This window comes from Sciurus carolinensis, chromosome 5 (assembly GCF_902686445.1).
Source record: "Sciurus carolinensis chromosome 5, mSciCar1.2, whole genome shotgun sequence".
NCBI lineage: Eukaryota > Metazoa > Chordata > Mammalia > Rodentia > Sciuridae > Sciurus > Sciurus carolinensis.
The window spans coordinates 146,496,239-146,513,827 of NC_062217.1; the positions used below are offsets into that span (position 1 = coordinate 146,496,239).

The 17,589-nt window shown below is 42.3% G+C and overlaps 1 long non-coding RNA gene across 1 annotated transcript; it reads left to right on the forward strand.

Annotated features, from left to right (window-relative positions):
• Positions 1-1,111: 1,111 nt before the first annotated feature.
• Positions 1,112-13,547, forward strand: LOC124984729 (uncharacterized). The gene is made up of 3 exons (XR_007108744.1): positions 1,112-1,184; positions 2,655-2,754; positions 13,309-13,547. It is a non-coding gene; the product is annotated as an uncharacterized LOC124984729 (long non-coding RNA).
• Positions 13,548-17,589: the final 4,042 nt, after the last annotated feature.

Here is a 17,589-nt window from a genome sequence, read left to right on the forward strand (position 1 = left end):
TCAGCAACTAAGCGAGGACATAGGCAATTTAGCAAGACTCTGTCTCAGAATAAAAAATAAAAAGGTCTGGAGATGTGGCGCAATGGTTAAGTGCCTCTGGGTTCAATCTCCAGTACCAATAAATTAATAAATAAATAAATATAAAGTATACAGGAGGATATATGTAGGTTCTATGCCAATACTATGTGTGTTAGGCAGCTTTTCACCATTGTGACTAAAACACATGACAAGAACAACTTAGAGGAGAAAAAGTTCATTTTGGCTCAGTCTGTGATTGGCCAATTCCATGGCTCTGGGCCCAAGATGAGGCAGAATGTCATGGTGGAAGGGCATGGTGAAGAAAAGCTGCTCACTTCATGGTAGCCAGGCAGCAGAGACAGAGGGACAAATTACAAACTCCAAAGGCATGCCCCCAGTAATCCTCCTCCATCCATGCTCCTCCTGGCTACAGTTACTACCCAATAATCCATTCATATTATTAATCCATCAAATGGATTAATTCACTGATAAGGTTACAGCTAATAATCTAATCACTTCAGCTCCTTTGTTAATACAGGAGCTTTGGGGGGATGCCTCATGTCCAAACCACAACACTATGCCATTTTATATAAGGGATCTGAGCAGTCACAGATTTTGGTATTTAGGGGTGGAGCTTTCTAGAATCTGTCTGCCTGTGGATGCTGGGAGACTGCTGTACCTTGCTACACTAAGCACTAGATTCTTTCTCTTTCTCTATCCCCAGGAGCTGTTCACACAGTTGGACAAGTCTGGTCCCCTGGTGACTGAGACTCATTCATCTTTCTTTTCCTTCCTCCCCCCCTCCCTCCCTCCCTCCCTCCCTCCCTTCCTTCCTTCCTTCCTTCCTTCCTTCCTTCCTTCCTTCCTTCCTTCCTTCCCAGGTGATACTAGGGATTGAACCCAGGGGTGCTTAACTACTGAGCCACATCCCCAACTTTTTTTAAACATTTATTTAGTGACAAGGTCTCACTGAATTGCTTAGGGCCTCACTAAATTGCTCAGGCTGGCTTTGAACTCCCACTCCTGTCTCAGCCTCCAGAGTCACTGGGATGATAGGTGTGTGCCACTGCACCTGGCTTCACATGGGTTTCTTTTTTGTCATATGTCCTATTCTAGAGAGAGCAGAGAGAACTTTCACACTCAACTGACAAGCAACAGTACAAATGGTGAGTCAACTTTGTTTTTCTTGATAAATGATTATGGTCATTCTAAGCTCTTTTTAAAAGCACCCTTCTTCACAAGGCAATTTGGATGACAGCCCTTTTGTCTGAAAGTACAACCTGGACAAGCCAAAAATAACAAAGCCCTACAAACAAATGGTACATTATATATATGCCATTCCATTGAGCATTGTGGCACAAACCTATAATCCCAGCGACATGAGAGGCTGAGGCAGGAGAACCTCAAAATTGAGGCCAGCCTGAGCAACTTAATGAGATCCAGTCTCAAAATAAAAAATAAAAATAAAAGAGCTGGGGATGTAGCTCAGGGGTAGAGCACCTCTGGATTCAACCCCCAGTACCACAAACACATAACAAAAACACGATTCATATAGATTAGAATTGAAGGTGATATTATATTAATATGCTTGGGCTGCTATAACAAAATGCCCAAGACCAAGCTGCCTGGACGAGAGAAATTTATTTTCTCAGTTTTGGAGGCTGGAAAATCCAAGATCAAGATGCTAAGGAAGGGGGCTGGAGTTGTAGCTCAGTGGTAGAGCGCTTGCCTAGAGTGTATGAGGCACTGGGTTCAATCCCCAGCACTACATAAAAATAAATAAAGTAAAGGCATTGTGTTTTCATATACAACTAAAAAAAAAAAATTAAAAAAAAAGATGCTAGGGAAGGTAGGTCCTGGTGGTACATGCATGTAATCCCAGCAACTCTGGAGGCCGAGGCAGAAGGATTTGCAAGTTCAAGGCCAATATCAGCAATTTAATGAGACCCTCAGCAACTTAGCAAGACCCTGTCTCAAATTTTTAAAAATTATAAGGGCCGGGGATATAGCTTAGTGTCAGAACACTTGGCCTAATATACACAAGGGTCTGGGTTCAATCCTTCATACTGCCAAAAAAAAAAAAAAAAAAAAAAGAAAGAAAAAGCCAGGCAATTCCATTTCTAGTAAGGGGTTCTGTTCCTGGCTTACAAATGGCCGCCTTATCATGTGGAGGAGACAGTGGAAGAGGGGGCTGAACTCATCCTCCTGATAACTGAATAACTAAGCCTCTCGGATGATATGGACAGGATTGCATCTGTGAGGGCAAAAGCTGTCATGGCCTCATCACCTCTTATTAGACTTCACCTGCCAACACTGTTGCCTTGGGGGTGAAGTTCCCAGCACAGGAACTTTAGGGAGAACATTTAAACCCTGACAACTTATACAGTATCAAAACAACACCTGTGTTTACACCTTAAATAAATATTATTTTTGTTAGTTAGGCTTCGATAAATCTGGAGAAAAGAAACAAATAATAAGCAAATTGCCACCTAGAAGACAGAGAACATATATATCATTAGGATACCTGTGAATGTAAGAAACAGAAGTCCCAGAATCCTCAGTCAAGATCTGGGCAGGAAACATTTCCTAATTCATTTCTCTCCCTCTTATTTCTTGTGGTGGTTTTTCTTCATCAGGTCCAGTTGAAAGCCAGAGAGGAAGGGAATCCCCTGATGTTGAAACCGGTCACCCTCTAAGGCAAGAGCAGAATGGAAAATGTGGAGAATGGATCAGATGGTAAGTAGAAGGTGTTTCACCAACTGAACTGGCTTACACAAGCAAGTTTTTTTTCTTACAAGAGGTCCAGAGGCAGGAGGATTCTGGAATGACTTATTCAGCAGGGCAGTGGTATCATTCTTTATTCTACTCAGCACCATGGCAATCTCTCTCCTAATGAACCCATCCTGGTTGTAGCAGTTTTATAAACAAAATTCAACCAGTACTGTATTTCTTTCCATAGATCAGAGATTTACATTTTATCTATATATTTATAGATAGGGTCTCACCATATTTCCCAGGATGGCCTTGAACTCATGACCCTGCAGCCTTAGTTTTCCAGGTTGCTGAGATTACAGATATGCTACCAAGCCTGGGTAACTTTTTTTTTTTTTTTTGGCAGTGCTGGGACTTGTGCTTGCAAGGCAAGCACTCTACTAACTAAGGTATATCTCCAACCAAGTAACTTTTTTTTTTTTTTTAACAGAGTAGTTTTTAGAGCACAATACATTTAAACAAAAAGTATAGTGAATTCCCATATACCCCATTGTTATGGTCTGGATATGTGGTGTCTGCCAATAGCTCATGTGTGAGACAATACAACAATGTTGAGGTGAAATGATTATATTATGAAAGCTATAACCTAAAGAGTGAATAAATCCACTCGAATGGATTTATTGGATAGTAATTGTAGGCCAGCCAGGTGTAGCTGGAGGAAATAGGTCCTGGAGATGTGCCTTTGAAATTTATATTTTGTCTCTGGTGAGCACAGCTCTCTCTCTCTCTCTCTTGCTCTCCTCTTCCTGGATGTCATGAACTGAGCAACTTTCTTCCACCATGCCCTTCTGCATGATGATCTGCCTTACCTTGGGCCCAGAGATGTGGAGTTGGCTGATCATGGTCTGAACCTCTGAAACTGTGAACAAAAATAAACTTCTCCTCCTTGGAGTTGTTCTTGTTGGGTATATTGATCACAGTGACACAAAGGTGACTAAAACTGAAATTGATACCAAGAAATGGAGTCATTACTATGACTAATTTGACTATGTGGTGGTTTGTGGGAGGAGTTTGGAAAAGTTGGATATGCAGGTTGGAGAAACCTTAGAAGTTGTCAGCAGAGTTTAGTGGGCAATTCTGGTGGGGGTCAGAAGACCAGAGTTCTGATAGAACAGCAGACAGTATATAATGGGCTCATGAGGTTTGAGAGGGAAAGGAGAACTCTACTGTAAATTGGACTAGAGGCTATTTGTGTTACATTCTGGCAAAGAAGTTGTCTACTTTTTACCCATGTCCTGAGACTTTTGGAGGTTGAATTTAAAGGTGATGGACTAATTGAGAAAATTTCAAGGCAACACAGCATTCAGGCAGTAGTATGGCTATTGCTGGTAGTTTTAACCAAGTTTACTATGATCATCAGTAGTAGAAAGCAGAACAGAAAGATTTGAAAAACTTGCAATTTGGCTAGAAAAGTGCATGTAAATCCAGGTCAAAGAAGGTGTGTTTATTGAAAAGATTACAGCTACTATAGAAATGCTAAGTACTTTACACAGAAACAGTAAGAAAGGTGGCTTGAGGGTATCTCAGGAATTGACAAAAATAAAAATTCTTTTGAGAAGAGACCATGAGGGCACCTGTTTGCACAGGGGGTCCTAGGAAGTTTTTTCACAATTTCCAGCCACCCAGGCACTCTGAGGCCACTGTAGCCATGATCCCAGGAAACCTGGGTACTACTTGCAATGGTAGTAGACCTTGTTGTCATTCACATAGGAATGCAGGATGCTGGAGGTAAGGAGTCATGGAGGCTTCTATTAAGATTTTAAAGGAAAGTCTGGGAGACCAGGCAAAGTGTGGCAGGATCAGAATCCCTGCAGAGGGTGATATAGGAAGATGTGAGAAGAAAGTCAAAGATGCATAGAGAACCCTGAGATTAAGAGATGCTAGTAACATGGAACGTCTGCTGAGGAAAGCTCAGGAATCAAACAGAGAAAAGCCAAGAAAGACCATGTTGGCAGCATCTAGGAAAGTCACAGGGACAGAGCTAAATGAGCCCTGTGGAGAGAACATTATGATACCATGTTCCTCAGATGCTGGACATGAAGCGATAGGACTTTTAGTCCTGCTGGATTTTGGTCTTGTTTTGGTCCAATTCCTTCTACCTATGCTCCTGTTGCTCCTTTTGGAATAGAAATGTTTACTCTGTAACATCATATATTGTATATATGTAACTAGTTTGTTGTTGTTGTTTTGTTTTTGATACTAGGAATTGAAACCAGGGGCACTCAACCAGGGAGCCACTCCCCCAACCCTTTTTTGCGTTTTGTTTAGAGACAGGTCTCATTGAGTTGCTTAGGGCCTTGCTAAGTTGCCAAGGCTGGCTTTGAACTTACCATCCTCCTGCCTCAGCCGCCCAAGCCACTGGGATTACAGGTGTGTGCCACTGCACCTGGCGCTGTAACTTGTAATCTTTACAGGGCTCATAGCTAAAAGTTTGCCTTGAATCTTAGATGAGACTTTGGACTTGGACTTTTGGGAAATGCTGGAACTATTAAGATTATGGGGACCTTGAAAATGTACTAAATGTATTTTGCATTGACATAGACATGAGATTCTGGGAACCAGGGACAGAATGTTATGGTTTGGGTATGTGGTGTCCCCCAAAAGCTCATGTGTGAGAAAATGCAAGAATATTCAGTATTGAAATAATTACATTATGAGAGCTGTAACCTAATCAGTGGATTAATCCACTTGAATGGATTTACTGGATGGCAACTATAGGCCAGGTAGGTGTGGCTAGAGGAAGTAGGTATTGGGAACATGCCTTTGGAATTTATATTTTGTCTCTGGTGAGCAGAACTCTGTCTTTCTCTCTCGCTCACTCTCTGTCTGATTCCTGGATGCTGTGAACTGAACAGCTTTCCTCCACCATGCCCTTTTGTCATGATATTCTGCCTTATCTCAGGCCTAGAGTTCTGAAGTTGGCCAACTTTGGACTGAACCTCTGAAACTATGAGAGATACAGAAAGGGGCTGGGATCTCAATAGCCCATCAAAGACATGCCCCCAGTGATCTAACTTCCTTCTACTTAGCCCCACTTACCAAAGGTTCCACCAACTCCTAGTAGCATCATAGGTTGGGGACCAAGCCATTAGCATATGGGCCTTTTGGAAGACATTTCAAATCCAAACTACAGCAGGTTCATTTGTTGCCATCAATGAATCTACACTGGCACATCATTATTAACCAAATTCCTTAGTTTATTAAGAGTTTGCTCTTGGTGTTGTACAAGCTATGGATTTTGACAGATGTATAGTGATATGTATCTACCACTATAGTTTTTAAATTTTAAATATTTTAATTTTTGTTGTTTTAGATGGACACAATATCTTTATTGTATTTATTTATTTTTATGTAGTGCTGAAGATTGAACCCAGTGCCTCATGCATGCTAGGCAAGTGCTCTACCACTGAGCCACAACCCCAGCCTTGTAGTTTTATACAGAATAATTTCACTGTCCTAAAACCCTCTGATATGCTTATTCATCTCCTTCCTTCCTAACCCCTGGCAACCCATGAATATTTCACTTTCTCCATAGTTTTGCCTTGTTATGGTCTGCATCTGAAATGTCTTCCAAAAGCTCATCTGATGAAGGATGTAGATCCCAGTGCAGCAGTGCTCAGAGGGGGCCTCTGGGAGGTAGTTGGATTATGAGGGTTCTGACTTCATCAGTGCATCGATTCATTGATGGATTCATAACTTAATGGGCTATTGGAGGTGGTAGAAACTTCAGGAGGTGGAGCATAGTTTGAGGAAGTAGCTCACTGGGGTTGTCATGAGATGAGCAGCTTTGCTCCACCACGTGCTCCACACCATGATATTCTGTCTCACCACAGCCCAGAAACAATGGATCCAGGTGATCATAGACTGAAACCTCTGCAACCATGTATCAAAATAAATATTTTCTCCTCTGAGTTGACTTTATTAGGTATTTTGTCACACAATGATAAGCTGGCTAATAACATGTCCTTTTTCTGGAGTATCATATATTTAGAATCACATAAAACATAGTTTTTTCAGTTTAGCTTCTTTCACTAAGTAATAATATGCATTTAGAATTCTTCCATGTCTTGTTGTGACTTGATAGCTAATTTCTTTATAGCACCAAATAATATTGTATGGGTCTACCAATTTATAGACCCATTTATCCAGTCAAGGTCAATCAAGGACGTCTTTGTTTCTTCCAAGTTTTTGTATGAAAGAAGCCAAAAGTTGGGACTGGGGTTGTAGTTCAGGGATAGAGCACTTGCCTAGCATGTGTGAGGCACTGGGTTTGAGCCTCAGCACCACATAAAAATTAATTAATTAATTAATTAAAGGTTAAAAAAAGCAAAAAGTTGCTCTAAACATCATTTGTCAGGTGTTTTTGTGACCATAAGTTTTCAATCATTTAAATAACTACAAAGCACGATTGTTGGAGTATTGTATAGTAACAGTATGTTTATTTTATAAGAAAATGCAAAACTGTCTTCTGAAATGACTGTACAATTTTGCTTCCCTATTAGCAATGAGTGAGAGTTCCTGTTGCTCTGTATCCTTGCAATGTGGTGTTGTCAATGTTTTGGATTTTTCCCATCCTAATGGGTATAGAGTGGTATCACATTATTGCTTTAATTTGTAATTCTCTGATGACATAAAATATTGAGCATCTTTTCATATGCTTTATTTGCCATATGCATATCTTTGGGTTATTAATTGGGTTTCTTATTTAGTTATTGTTGACTTTCTTTTTCTTTTCTTGGATCCAGGGATACTTAAGCACTGAGCAACATCTCCAGCCCTTTTTATTTTTTATTTTGAGACAGAGTCTCACTAAGTTGCTTAGGGTCTTGCTAAATTGCTGAGGCTGGCTTTGAACTTGTGAGTCTCCTGCTCCAGCCTCCTAAGCTGCTGGGATTACAAGGCATGCACCACCATGCCCAGCAAGAGTGCTTTATGTATTTTAAAAATATTTTTTGTAGTTGTAGATGGACAATATGCCTTTATTTTATTTGTTTATTTTTATGTGGTGCTGAGGATCGAATGCAGTGCCTCACACTGCTAGGCAAGTGCTTTGAGCCACACCCCTGACCTCTTTATGTATTTTGAATAACAGTGTTTTAATCTTTTGCAACTCTTACTTCCCAGTCTATGACTTGTATTATCATTCTATTAACAGTGTCCATGAGTCAGTTTTAAGCAATAAGGACATACTTTCCCCAAAGTGCCCATTAAATTTATCCTCACATTTCATTGGCTAAAACTAACCCACCATTGAAAAAGGGGAGTCAAAGTGCCATGATTATCTGAAACCAATCATGCACATTGTATCTTATACCTGAACAAACTTGCTTCTAATTGAAGGAGGGTGTGACCTGTAGGTAAGCAATCCCTATTTGCCATAGACACTGAGTATCATTGGACCTGCTGGATCATAAGTCTTCAGTTGAACAGTGGCTTATACTGTAGTCTGAACTTATTGCAGAGCCTTCTCTTGATTTGGAGCTGATTCAAAATTGGCAATCTTTTTAAAAAAATTTTTTCTGTAGTTGTCAATGGATCTTTATTTCACTTATTTATATGTCATGCTGAGAATCAAACCCAGTGTGTTGTACTTGCAAGGCAATTGCTCTACCACTGAGCTAAAATCCCAGCCTCAAAACTGACAGTCTTGGCAGAACATGAGATGTAGGTCTTTTTCACCATTGAAGGCATATCTGGGTATGGTTCAAATCAATAGAATGTCCCAGAACTTCACCTCAATTTTTGTGAGGTTTATCTCCTACTTTCTAGATCATGTAAGTTTTACTATGGCCTCTAAAGTACTTGCTATTTCCTGATTATCTAACCAACTCAGCATAATACTGTAATAGACCAGTGTGACGTTTTGTGGAAGGTCAAGATGATAAAGCTCTATATATGACAGCAGGCAGAAGAATTGATGGCATCGACAACTTCTTTCTCCAGCCTCCCAGATCTTATTCAATGGACCCTGTGAGCAAGGTGACTTATCATGGCAGGGATGGAGGCTACCCATGGGTTTAACTTCTGGAATTTTCCTTACTAAAACTGACCACTATTGCTGAGTACCTAATCTGCCAACAGCAGAGATCCATACAAGGCTCTATATGGCACTATTCACCAAGGAGACCAGTAAGCCACCTGTGGTAAATTTATTTCATTGTACCTCTGTTCCATGAAGGGAAAGATCTGTCCTCCTTGCAGTAGGGCAAATGTTCTGAATATGGACTTACCTTCCTTGCCCATGATGCTTCTGCTAGGACCACCATCCATGGGCTCACACAATGCGTTAGCCACCTTCACCAGATTGTTTATAGCAATACTTCTGATCAAAGAACTCATTTCACAGCAGTGGGCTTACAGTCATGCAATTAATATTTTACCATGTACTCCATCACCTAAAAGCAGCCAGGCTAACTGAAAGGTGGAATGGCTCACTGAAGACTCATTTGCAATGCTGTTTGAGAGACAAGACCCTGAAAGGATGGGGTCTTGTCTTATAAGATTGCAGTATATGCTGGACATAGTGGTACAGACCTGTAATCCCAGTGATTCTGGAGAGTGAGGCAGGTGCATTGGAAGTTCAAGTTCAGCCTGTACAATTTAATGAGACCATCTCAAAACAAACAAACAAACAAACAAACAAAATATATATATATATATATATGGGGATATATATATAGTTCAGTGGTAGAACACCCTGAGCTCAATTCCTAGTACTGCCAAAAAAAAAAAAAAAAAGAAAAAAAAAAAGAGTGTATACTTTGTATCATTATTTGGTGCTGTTCCCCCAAATGGATCAGGAAATCAAGGGTAGAAGTAGAAGTAGCTCTATTTCCTTCTGTTTGTTTTTATTTGCTTGCTACTGGGGATTGAATCCAGGGCCTCACCCATGTTAGACAAGCATTGAGCTACATCCCCAGCCCTTTTAAATTTTTATTTTGCTGGGCACAGTGGTGCACACCTATAATCCCAGTGGCTTGGGAGATTGAGGCAGGAGGATTGTCAACTTAGCAAGGCCCTGAATAACTTAGCAAGAACTTATCTCAAAATAAAAAATTTTAAAAAGGGCTGGGGTTGTGTCTCAGCAGTTTAGTGCCACTGGGTTAAATTCCTGGTACCAAAATAAAATAAATAAATAATAATAATAATAATAAATAAAATTTTATTTTGAGACAGGGTGTTGCTAAGTTGCCCAGGCTGGTCTCAATCTTATAATCCTCCTGCTTCCACCTCCAGAGTGACTGGCATTACAGGTATATACCACCATACCCACTTTTGCTTTCTATTGTATCCAATAACATACTGGCAAAATGTTTTATCCTTGCCCAAATAACCTTGAGTCCTGAAGGTTTTGTTAGGTAGGAGTTTAGGAAGTCAAGATGGTAGAAGGTACAAGAAAAAGGCTGGGGTACCAGAGGGAAGTTTAGTCATCATGCCCCAATTTACCTTAGGTCCCATTACCATGACAACTCCCGCCACAGAGAGTTTAGCTTATGGAAAAAGGTTCCGTATTTTAACTAGGTATCATAAAGTGACCAGTGGAATAAATGAGGCAGGGTCTTCAATCAGGTCTATAGAGGGAAGGTGTTTTAGTCAGCTTTTTCACTGCTGTGACTAAAAGATTTGACCAGAACAATTTTAGGGTAGGAAAGGTTTATTTTGGAGCTCACGGTTTCAGAGGTCTCAATCCACAGACAGGAGGCTCCATTCCTCAGGGCTTGAGGTGAGGCAGAACATCACAGAGGAGGAGTGTGGCAGAGCGAAGCAGCTCACTTGGTGATCAAGAAGCAGACTCCACTCTCCAGATACAAAATATATACCCCATAGCCACGCCTCCAGTGAACCACTTCCTCCAGCCACACCCCACCTCCCTCCAGTTACCACTCAGTTAATCCCATCAGGGATTAATTCACTGATTAGGTTAAGGCTTTCATAGCCCAATCATTTCTTCTCTGAACCTTCTTGCAATGTCACACGCATGAGCTTTTGGGGGACACCTCACATCCAAACCATAACAGAGGGGAACACCTCACTCGTAGCTCAACATATAAGACAAGAACCCGCTGACATTCTCTTGTTCCCCCTCTCCCCCACTGCCTGCCCCTCTCCCTTTCTGTCCCTGTCTTCCCTCCTCTGCTTCACAGAGTATTTTCTCCTGTAATGAATCTATTCTTTGTCACTTCTGCATGTTTCCTCGGTTCTTTGTTTGGGTGACCCAGAACCTGGACTCCAACTGAGCATCCCACTGGCAACAGTTTGAAAGTTCTGTTTTGCAAAGTAAGGTGTTAAGTTGTCACCAGAGGGGTTCAAGGAGGTCCTGGAGAGGGGAATCCCAACTCAGGACAATGGGGCCCTTGTTAAATGTCACAAAATAATTCCAAGAAGCACAAGAATATATTTATTCAGGAAAGTAAGGAGTACACATTCAAGGAAGAATGTAGGCTATCTTAAGAGTTAAACATGCTTTTGAGGTCTCAGACTCTTCTTTTAAGGGGTAAACTTTTGAGGGGTGGACGTGGGAAGGTAGGTGGGGAAGACATCAGTCTGGTGATCCCAAGATGGTTTTTGGTCTGACTGTTCTCAGGATCTTTGACATTGTCTCCATTTTCTGATCAATAGATAACATTTGGAATGTACCATGTGCTATAGGTTTCTTAAAATATTTTATCTTTCTTTGTTTAATCTATTCTAAAAATGCATGTGTTAATACATTGCACAGGGCAATTTTCACAAATGAATTTCCAGTAATTTTAAGACTGAATGAAGATTTGTAGATTTCCTAGAAATTTGGGAACGATGGACCCAAAATAAATACTGGCTGGGGGAGAAAAGGTGTGAAAAACTTAAGCACGAGGCTTTCAGGTTAAAGTTATAGTATTCTTGTCCTTCCATTTGTCCCTTTTTACCTATTTAAAAAAAATTATTTCATTGTACTTTCTAGGAGAGGATGTTTGAATTAGATGACATAAGTTGCATTGAATTGGAAAGTGGGACTATTCATTTTGGAGGCCCATGCTGTTCAACCAACAAACAGAAAACACATTCTATTGGTTTAAGAGATCCAGATTATAAAGGGGAATTGAGTTGCTACTACATATTACCAAGAAAAAATTTCTGCAAACTTAGAAAGACACACATCTCTTTCTTCACAGTTTCTGTGGGTCAGGAGATTGGGCAGAACTTAGCTGAGTAATTTGCTTGGGATCCCACAATGCTGCAAGAAAGGTGTTTTCCTCCCCAAAGTCCCCACCTCCTAACACCACCACCTTGAGGTTAGGAAATCAATATGTGAACTGAACGAGGTACATTCAATCCTACCATAACCTTTCTTTTTGGTACTGGGGAATCGAACTCAAGGCCTTGTGCTTGCAAGGCAAGCACTCTACCAGCTGAGCTATCTCCCCAGCCCTTTTCTCATTTTGACATGTAAGTTGTTAGAAGTTACTGTCATAATTTAGTCTTTTTTTTTTTTTTTTTTTTAGTTTGTTTTTCTTTCTTTTAGTTCTAGGGATAGAAACCAGGGGTGCCCTACCACTGAGCTATATTCCTAGTTCTTTTTATTTTTTTATTTTGAGACAGGGTCTTGCTAAATCGCTGAGGCTGACCTCAAATTTAAGATTCTCCTCCCTCAGCTTCCTAAGGATCTGGGATTATAGGTGTGCACATCATACCCAGCTACAATTTAGTCTTTAGGTACAAGTGTTCTGTGAGACAACGATAGACTTTGATAAAGGATTTTCTTTTAATCTCCTCCCCTTCCCTTCCCTTCTCTTTTCTTTTTTGTGGTGCTGAGCATGAAACTCAGAGCCTCAGGCATGCTAGTCAAGTGCTCTATCACTGAGTTACACCCCCAGCCTGATAAGTATGTAATGTAGCCAGTGATACCATGATTGTTATGGTTGTGCATTTCCTCATTTTGAAGAGAGGGCAACTGTTGTCCATCTCTTATTGTCTGTGAAGGTTAGTGTGTGTGTGTGTGTGTGTGTGTGTGTGTGTGTGTGTATGTGTGACTGAGGATCAAACCCAGAGTCCTGTACCGCTGAGTTTGTAAGGGCTGAACTTCTTTAGGTGGAAATACAGGGTTGTTTCACTGTTGTATGTAAGTTCAAGTGTATATGGAAGAGTGTGTATGGAAACCAACTCTCCAGATGGGCTGCCTATGCCAGTTATCAATTTATCACCTCTCAGCAACAAATCTACCCTTATGTTCTATGATAGCAGAAATAAGCCCATAAATGTTTTTTTCCTTTTCCGACTGACACAAAGCTCAACTTTGTCAGCAGAGGGAACAGGCAAGACGCCGTGGAAGGCAGGGGTTTCTCTCCTTGGTTCGGGCACCCCTCTTCTGGTTCCAGCAGGCAGCTGCCTTGCTTCTCCAGGCCCTGTTCCTGCGCTGTGCTTCTCCAGCACCAGGCTCCCTGCAGCGTTCGTTCTCTTAGAATTAGCTAACCCTGCAAGAGGCCTCCCCTTTTTTATTCTGCTAGGCAGAAAACATTAAAAAGTATGCTTAATACACAGGAATTCAGATGGAGCACAGCAGGAGTGGCTGTTTCTGCCCGGAGCCAAAATCATTTGAAAGCTTATTCCTTCTACATCTGGGCTCGGACTGGGGAAATTCGAAGACCAGAACTGCTGACTGAAGCATTCAGTGGCTTCTTGGTGTGACCTGGACCATGGTGGCCTCAGAGTAGTGAAACTTCTTCTACGGTAGTTCAGAACTCGTGTGTGAGTTCTATCAAACAAGACAGCTGCCTTGCCTTTTTGACATAAACTAGAAGTCCTCAGTGTTGCTCCTCCCATCTCACTAGTTACAATCAAGTCACAAGCCCACCCAGGTTCACTGGAAGGGGACAAAGACCCAACATCTTGATGAGATGAGAGTCAAAGAATTTTAAAACCACCACTGGATTCAACTAGGATTCAGCGAACTGCTTATTCACAGGGTCATTGTAAGGTATAGTAATCTGTAAATTAGCTCAAGTACCAAAGTGGCCAGAGACAATGCTGGAAAGCTACACAGAAATGAAGTCCAGCTGAGTGACCTGCTGTAAGTCACGGGCAACTGTTGTCCATCTCTTATTGTCTGTGAAGGTTATTGTGTGTGTGTGTGTGTGTGTGTGTGTGTGTTACAGAGGATCGAACCCAGAGTCCTCTACCACTAAGCTACATCCCCAGCCCTTTTTATTTTTATTTTTTGAGACTAAATTGCAGAGCCTGGCCTCAACTTGCAATCCTCCTGTCTCAGAGTCCCTGGGATGACAGGCAGGCATCACCACATCTGTTGTTAATTTTATGTGTCAATTTGACCAAATCACAGGGTGCCTAGATATTTGGCTTAACATTATCCTGAGTACTATGATTTGAATATGATCATTTTCCTTCAAAGCTGATGTTGGAATCACCCCTGGTCACCATGGTGGTGTTGTTGAAAGATGTCCTGTTGGTGATCTGGTAAGTGGGTTTTCTGCCTGTCCCACAGGAGTGGGCTCTCATGCACAGTACTATATTAGTTCCTGGGAGAGCAGGTTGTTATAAAGCAAGACCACCCCCATGTTGTACCTCTTTCATGAGCATCTGCTTCCACTTCTGTTTTTCTCCCATGAGTTGAAGCAGGAAAAAGCCTTCACTAGATGCAGTCACTCAATCTTGGACTTCCCTGCCTCTAGAACTATGAACCAAAATAAACCTCCTTTTTAAAAAAATATTTTGGTACCAGGGATTAAACCCAGGGGTACTTAACCACTGAGTCACATCCCTGGCCCTTTTTTTTTTTTTTTTTTTTTTGTATTTTATTTAGAGACAGGGTCTCACTGAGTTGCTTAGGGCCCTGCTAAGTTGCTGAGGCTGGCTTTGCATTTGTGATCCTCCTGCCTCAGCCTCCTAAGCCACTGGGATATAGGTGTGTGCCACACTGCCCAGCAAAACCTCCTTCCTTTATAAATTACCCAATCTCAAGAGTTCTGTTATAGCAACAAAAAATGGACTCAGATGACAGATGCTGTTGGATGAGATGAACATATGAATTGGTAGACTGAGTAAAACAGATGGCCTTCCCCAGTGTGGGTGGGTCTCATGCAATCAGTCAAAGTCCTGATAGATCAAAAGGGATGATCTTCCTATTAGCAGGAAGACTTTTCCTGCCTGACTGCCTTCAGGCTGGGATGAGGGTTTGTTTCCTGTCTTGAGACTTGAAATGAAATATTGGTGGTTCCCTGGTCTAGAGACTGCCAACCTTTGGACTAGAACTATACTGTTGGCTCTCCTGGGGCTCCAGCTTGCCCACTGCAGATCTTGGGGCTTGCCAGTCTCCATAATTGTGTGAGCTAATTTCTTACAATCTCTCTCTTTCTTTCCCTCCTGCTCCCCTCCCCTCTCCCTCCACCCTCTGGCTCTGTTTCTCTGGAGAACACTGATGAATACACTGTCCCTTCCTCTTTCACACTAGCTTCCTCTGCTCCCCACAGATTTGCCTTATGCACTGGCTTTGGCTGCCTCTGCACTAGTTCCCCTGGGGAATGACTATTTAGCTAAATTCCAGGAAAAGGATTCCAATAGGCCCAGCTTTGGTCAGAAGTGGAGCAGGGGAGGTGGCAGCTGGGCCTTATAGTATAAATCTACTTATCTAGAACTGCTACTCCAACAGGGGCCAAGCAGTGTAGGGAGGGAGAAGGCCACCATGGGGAGGTGAGCCTGGCAAAGCAGTGCAGCTCCACTGAAGATTCCTGTTGCTTCTCTTGGGCCCTGAATGCCATGCTCTTGGCTACTGGGTCAGGCCAGGTTTTTTTGAGTCTCTAGTGGCTTCTGTGATCCTTGATCTGATTGAATCATGACAACAATGTTCTACTCTACCTGTCTAGGTTCAGGGGAGATTTCTTGGCATCAGAAAGAAAATCAATTGTTGGGGGGACACTCCATATTCACATCTCCCTCCCCCCAGTACTGGGCATGGAACCCAGGGGTCCTTTACCACTGTGCTTCATCCCCAGTCCTTTTTAATTTTCATTTGAGACAGGCTCTCACTAAGTTGCCCAGTTTGGCCTCAAACTTGTGATACTCTTACCTCAGCTCCCAAATCTCTGGGATTACAGGTGTGCATCACCGCCTGTCCAGGGAATGTTTATATGGTAATTTAGTTTTAAGAGTCAAGGCAGGATTTTGCAGGTCCTGGTACCAGCCTGCTTTCTTGGTGTGTGTTTTGCCTGGAATCTGACACATAATAAGTATTAAACAAATGTGAGTTGAAGCCATAAATGCAATACTTTTTTACAGTACCCAGAGACTAAAGACAGAACAGAATGATCATCAGGGTAGGCAACATGCTCCTCCTTGCCTGCCTACTTCTGACCTTCCTTTCTGGCCATATTAGAATCATTGCCCTGAGATAGCAATCATTGCTGTAGAGATAGTAATACTACTTGTCCCCTGAGCAGTCTGGCTCTGCCCTTGTTTGCTTGGTTCCCTCTACCTAGAACACCTGTCAGAGTCTGAGATTTCACTCCCCTGACAAATAATCTAATCTGGTGCAGTTTCATAGACATGGGATTCCTAAGTCAGAGGCAAAGCAACATGGGAATCCTAGTTAGGTCTTTTCCCTTTGTCCTTGGCCTTCACAAGGCAACACAGAGAGGCCCAGATGGACATCATGCATGCATTGGGACCCAGCTGAGGAGTACTGAGTTTTGGAATCCCCATGGCTTCCATTACCATCAGCATTCCTGTTGTAAGCAAGCCTGCTGCTCTTTGTGAGGAAGACATTCCCTCATCTCTCAAGGCTGCTGGCTGCAAAACAACCCTAAGGCATGAGTGAGCAGAGATCCTGGCCTTGTATTCTTGGCATTCCCAGAGATAACAGAGGGAGCTCAGGACCCATGGGGATTGCTACTCCCAACAATGCTATCTCCCATGTGTACTTGTCCACAATCTGTCCTACCTCCAGTGACACCTTGTGCCTGGAGATTCCCCAACCTTCCCCTCGTAGTTCTTTCTCCTTCCCTTTTGTATTTTCTTTGTAATCCTGATTTAGGCCTCTTTTGTGTCCACAACTGTCCCTCTGCTTCCAGCAAACTACCAACACTTGCAGGCAGGAGATGTCCTCTTTCTTCCTGCTTTTCACATTCAGGAGTCTGCATCCAGCAGGTGCTTAAACCAGATTTGTTGATCTGGATGGAATCAAGATCCTTCTGCATGGTTATGCTTTTCCAGAGAGTCCTCCACTGCTCCTTGGAATGCTTTCAGAATTCCAAAGGCTAAAAATATCACCCCAAAGCCACTGCTGGGTTCTTCCTTGTAAGGAGCCAAACTTGAGTCCTGAGGCTAAAAGCTTATGCCCACCAGGTGGCGCCCTGACCCACACAGCTCCAGATGCCTTTTTTAAGAAAGGCATTCCCTCTAGCCTCCTTATTCTGTTTGATCCCCTTTAGGTCCTTTAGGTCCCTCTGCTCACAGAAATCCAGCACCCAATGCAGCCCCTAGTTGCCCATCCAAGCCTCAGGCCTAGTCAAGATGGGCATCCAGAGAGCACTGAGGATGCCCTTCCTGAGGTGATAAGGGATGCTGAGGGAGAAACCCCAAAACTGAGATTGGAAGACCTTAGTTTGAGCTCCAACACTGCCACTTGCACATCATGTTTCTTTGGGCAAATCACTAAACTTCTCTGGGTGTCTGTGAGGATAGCTGAGAAGACAGTATGGGAAATATGTAAAAGTACCTGGATGCAGACATGGAATCAGCTCCACCTGGGCTTCTGCTTAAACTGTCACCCCAACTTTGTGAACATGGTCAACTTCTTCAGGACCCTAA